Source organism: Tursiops truncatus, chromosome X, assembly GCF_011762595.2.
Source record: "Tursiops truncatus isolate mTurTru1 chromosome X, mTurTru1.mat.Y, whole genome shotgun sequence".
Classification (NCBI taxonomy): Eukaryota; Metazoa; Chordata; class Mammalia; order Artiodactyla; family Delphinidae; genus Tursiops; species Tursiops truncatus.
In genome coordinates this window covers 83,987,413-83,993,657 of record NC_047055.1, presented here as the reverse complement: position 1 = coordinate 83,993,657, position 6,245 = coordinate 83,987,413, and positions in this window count along the sequence as shown.

Sequence of the window (6,245 nt, the reverse complement as noted above, 5' to 3'; positions counted from 1 at the left end):
GGAGATCAGCTCGATGCTTTGTGACCACCTAGAGGGGTGCAGAGGGAGGGGTGGGAGGGAGGGAGATGCAAGAGGGAAGAGATATGGGAACATATGTATATGTATAACTGGTTTACTTTGTTATAAAGCAGAAACTAACACACCATTGTAAAGCAATTATACTAAAATAAAGATGTTTTAAAAAAATTAAATACCAAGGAAAAATATTAAAAGCAACAAAGGAAAAATAACATACAAGGAATCCCCATAAGGTTAACAGCTGATCTTTCAGCAGAAAATCAGCAAGCCAGAAGGGAGTGGCAGGACACATTTAAAGTGATGAAAGGGAAAAACTTACAACCAAGATTACTCTACACAGCAAGGATCTCATTCAGATTCAACAGAGAAATCAAAACCTTTAGAGACAAGCAAAAGCTAAGAGAATTCAGCACCACCAAACCAACTTTACAACAAATGCTAAATGAACTTCTCTAGGCAGGAAACACAAGAGAAGGGAAAGGCCTACAATAACAAACCCAAAACAATTAAGAAAATGGTATTAGAAACATACATATCAACAATTACTTTAAATGTAAACGGATTAAATGCTTGAACCAAAAGACATAGACTGGCTGAATGGATACAAAAACAAGACCCATATATATGCTGTCTACAGGAGACCCACTTCAAACCTAGGGACACATACAGACTGAAAGTGAGGGGAATGAAAAAGATATTCCATGCAAATAGAAATCAAAAGAAAACTGGAGTAGCAATTCACATAACAGACAAAATAGACTTTAAAATAAAAACTACTACAAGAGACACAGAAGGACACTACATAATGATCAAGGGATCAATCCAAGATGAAGATACAACAATTATACATATATATGCACCCAACACAGGAGTACCTCAATACATAAGGCAAATGCTAACAGCCATAAAAGTGGAAATCAACAGTAACACAAACATTGTAGGGGACTTTAACACCCCACTTCCACCAATGGACAGATCCAAAATGAAAATAAATAAGGAAACACAAGCTTTAAATTATACATTAAACAAGATGGACTTAATTGATATTCAGAGGACATTCCATCCAAAAACAACAGAATACACTTTCCTCTCAAGTGCTCATGGAACATTCCCCAGGATAGATCATATCGTGGGTCACAAATCAAGCTTTGGTAAATTTAAGATAATTGAAATTGTATCAAGTATCTTTTCTGACCACAACACCATGAGACTAGATATCAATTACAGGAAAAGATCTGTAAAAAATACAAACACATGGAGGCTAAACAATACACTACTTAAAAACGAAGTGATCACTGAAGAAATCAAAGAGGAAATCAAAAAATACCTAGAAACAAATGACAAGGGAGACACAACGAGCCAAAACCTATGGGATGCAGCAAAAACAGTTATAAGAGGGAAGTTTATAGCAATACAATCCTACCTCAAGAAACACCTCAAATAAAAAACCTAACCTTACATAGAAACTAATTAGAGAAAGAAGAACTAAAAAAACCCAAAGTTAGCAGAGGGAAAGAAATCATAAAGATCAACTCAGAAATAAATGAAGAAGGAAACAATAGCAAAGATCAATAAAACTAAAACCTGCTTCTTTGAGAAGATAAACAAAATTGATAAACCATTAGCCAGATTCATCAAAAAAAAAAAGGGAGAAGATTCAAATCAACGGAATTAGAAATGAAAAAGGAGAAGTAACAGCTGACACTGCAGAAATACAAAGGATCATGAGAGATTACTACTAGAAACTATATGCCAATAAAATGGACACCTGGAATAAATGGACCAATTCTTGGAAAAGCACAACCTTCCGAGACTGACCAGGAAGAAATAGAAAATATAAACAGACCAATCACAAGCACTGAAATTGAAACTGTGATTAAATATCTTCCAATAGAAAAAAGCCCAGGACCACATGGCTTCACAGGCAAAATCTACTAAACATTTAGAGAAGACCTAAAACCTACCTTCTCAAACTCTTCCAAAATACAGCAGAGGGAAGAGCACTCCCAACCTCATTCTAAGAGGCCTCCATCACCCTGATACCAAAACCAGACAAAGATGTCACAAAGAAAGAAAACTACAGGCCAATATCACTGATGAACATAGATGCAAAAATCCTCAACAAAATACTAGCAAACAGAATCCAACAGCACATTAAAAGGATCATACACCATGTTCAAGTGGGGTTTATCCAAGGAATGGAAGGATTCCACAATATATGCAATTCAATCAATGTGATATACCATATTAACCAACTGAAGGAGAAAAACCATATGATCATCTCAATAAATACAGAAAAAGCTTTCGACAAAATTCAACACCCATTTATGATTAAAAAAAACCCTGCAGAAAGTAGAAATAAAATGAACTTACTTTAACATAATAAAGGCCATATAGGACAAACCTGCAGTCAACATCGTTCTCAACGTTGATAAACTGAAACCATTTCCTCTAAGATCAGGAAAAAGACAAGGATGCCCACTCTCACCACTATTATTCAACATAGTTTTGGAAGTTTTAGCCACAGCAATCAGAGAAGAAAAGGAAATAAAAGGAACCCAAATTGGAGAAGAAGAAGTAAAGCTGTCACTGTTTGCAGATGACATGACACTATAAATAGAGAATCCTAAAGATGCTACGAGAAAACTACTAGAGCTAATCAATGAATTTGGTAAAGTAGCATTATACAAATTAATGCACATAAATCTCTTGCATTCCTATACACTAATGATGAAAAATCTGAAACAGAAATTAAGGAAACACTCCCATTTACCATTGCAACAGAAAGAATAAAATACCTCGGAATAAACCTACCTATGGAGACAAAAGACCTGCATGCAGAAAACTATAAGACACTGATGAAAGAAATTAAAGATGATACAAACAGATGGAGAGATATACCATGTTCCTAGACTGGAAGAATCAACATTGTGAAAATGACTATACTACCCAAAGCAAACTACAGATTCACTGCAATCCCTATCAGAGTACCAGTGGCATTTTTCACAGAACTAAAACAAAATATTGCACAATTTGTATGGAAACACAAAAGATCCCAAACAGCCAAAGCAATCTTGAGAAAGAAAAATGGAGCTGGGGGAATCAGGCTCCTGGACTTCAAACTATACTACAAAGCTACAGTATACAAGACAGTATGGTACCGGCACAAAAACAGAAATATAGATCCATGGAACAGAATAGAAAGCCCATAGATAAACCCACACACATATGGTCTCCTTATCTTTGATAAAGGAGGCAAGAACATACAATGGAGAAAAGACATCCTCTTCAATAAGTGGTGCTGGGAAAACTGGACAGCTACATGTAAAAGAATGAAATTAGAACACTCCATAACACCATACACAAAAATAAACTCAAAATGGATTAAAGACCTAAATGTAAGGCCAGACACTCTAATACTCGTAGCGAAAAACATAGGAAGAACACACTCTTTTACATAAATCACAGCAAGATCCTTTTTGACCCACCTCATAGAGAAATGGAAATAAAAACCAAAATAAACACATGGTACCTAATGAAACTTAAAAGCTTTTGTACAGCAAAGGAAACCATAAACAAGATGAAAAGACAACATTCAGAATGGGAGAAAATATTTGCAAATGTAGCTACTGACAAAGGATTAATCTTCAAAATACACAAGTAGATCGTGCAGCTCAGTATCAAAAAACAAACAACCCAATCCAAAAATGGGCAGAAGACCTAAATAGACATTTCTCCAAAGAAGATATACAGATTGCCAAAAAACACATGAAAGAATGCTATACATCATTAATCATTAGAGAAATGCAAATCAAAACTACAATGAGGTATCACCTCACACCAGTCAGAAGGACCATCATCAAAAAATCTACAAACAATAAATGCTACAAACAATAAATGTGTGGAGAAAAGGGAACACTCTTGCACTGTTGGTGGGAATGTGAATTGGTTCAGCCACTATGGAGAACAGTATGGAGGTTCCTTAAAAAACTACAAATAGAACTACCATATGACCCAGCAATCCCACTACTGGGCATATACCCTGAGAAAACCAAAATTCAAAAAGAGTCATGTACCAAAATGTTCATTGCAGCTCTATTTACAATAGCCCGGAGATGGAAACAACCTAAGTGCCCGTCATCGGATGAATGGATAAAGAAGATGTGGCACATATATACAATGGAATATTACTCAGCCATAAAAAGAAACGAAATTGAGCTATTTGTAATGAGGTGGATAGACCTAGAGTCTGTCATACAGAGTGAAGTAAGTCAGAAAGAAAAAGACAAATACCGTATGCTAACACATATATATGGAATTTAAGAAAAAAATGTCATGAAGAACCTAGGGGTAAAGCAGGAATAAAGACGCAGACCTCTTAGAGAACGGACTTGAGGTTATGGGGAGGGGGAAGGGTGAGCTGTGACAGGGTGAGAGAGAGTCATGGGCATATACACACTAACAAACGCAGTAAGGTAGATAGCTAGTGGGAAGCAGCCGCATGGCACAGGGATATTGGCTCGGTGCTTTGTGACAGCCTGGAGGGGTGGGATGGGGAGGGTGGGAGGGAGGGAGACGCAACAGGGAAGACATATGGGAACATATGTTTATGTATGACTGATTCACTTTGTTATAAAGCAGAAACTAACACACCATTGTAAAGCAATTATACCCCAATAAAGATGTTAAAAAAAAAAAAAGACAAGTTACAAAACAGCATATATAATGTAATCTCATATTTTTTGAAAAATTGTTTGAAGACTTTAGTAAAATTAAAATAATGCTTATTTCTAGCTAGTGTTTTAGGTGAGTTTTGTGTAAGTTTGTGTTTTTCCTTTATTATGCAAATTTATACAATAAACATTTATTAATTTTATGAAAAAAAAAAAGAGTCATGTACCACAATGTTCACTGCAGCTCTATTTACAATAGCCAGGGCATGGAAGCAACCTAAGTGTCCATCAATAGATGAATGGATAAAGATGCGGCACATATATACAATGGAATATTACTCAGCCATAAAAAGAAACAAAATCGAGTTATTTATAGTGAGGTGGCTGGAACTTGAATTTGTCATACAGAGTGAAGTAAGTCAGAAAGAGAAAAACAAATACTGTATGCTAACACATATATATGGAACTAAAAAAAAAAAAAAGGTTCTGAAGAACCTAGGGTCAGGACAGGAATAAAGACCCAGACGTACAGAATGGACTTGAGGACACAGGGAAGGGGACGGGTAAGCTGGGACGAAGTGAGAGAGTGGTATGGACATATATACACTACCATATGTAAAACAGATAGATAGTGGGAAGCAGCTACATAGCACAGGGAGATTAGCTCAGTGCTTTGTGACCACTAGAGGGGTAGGATAGTGATGGTGGGAGGCAGAGGCAGGAGGGAGGTGATATGGCGATATATGTATATGTATAACTGATTCACTTTGTTATAAAGCAGAAACTAACACACCACTGTAAAGCAATTATACTCCAATAAAAATGTTAAAAGAAAAAAGAAAAAACTACAGTGAGGTATCACCTCACACTGGTCAGAATGGCCATCATCAAAAGAATCTACAGGGCTTCCCTGGTGGTGCAGTGCTTGAGAGTCCGCCTGCTGATGCAGGGTACATGGGTTCGTGCCCCAGTCTGGGAAGATCCCACATGCCGCGGAACGGCTGGGCCCGTGAGCCATGGCCGCTGAGCCTGCGCGTCCGGAGCCTGTGCTCTGCAACGGGAGAGGCCACAACAGTGAGAGGCCCGCGTACCACAAAAAAAAAAAAAAATCTATAAACAATAAATGCTGGAGAGGGTGTGGAGAAAAGGGAACCCTCTTGCACTGTTGATGGGAATGTAAATTGATACAGCCACTATGGAGAACAGTATGGATGCTCCTCAAAAAACTAAAAATAGAACTACCATATGACCCAGCCATCCCACTACTGGGCATATACCCTGAGAAAACCATAATCCAAAAAGAGTCACGTACCACAGTTTTTACTGCAGCACTATTCACAATAGCCAGGACATGGAAGCAACCTAAGTGTCCATCGACAGATGAATGGATAAAGAAGATGTGGCATATATATACAATGGAATATTACTCACCCATAAAAAGAAACGAAACTGAGTTATTTGTAGTGATGTTGATGGACCTAGAGTCTGTCATACAGAGCGAAGTAAGTCAGAAAGAGAAAAACAAATAACATATGCTAACACATATATATAGAA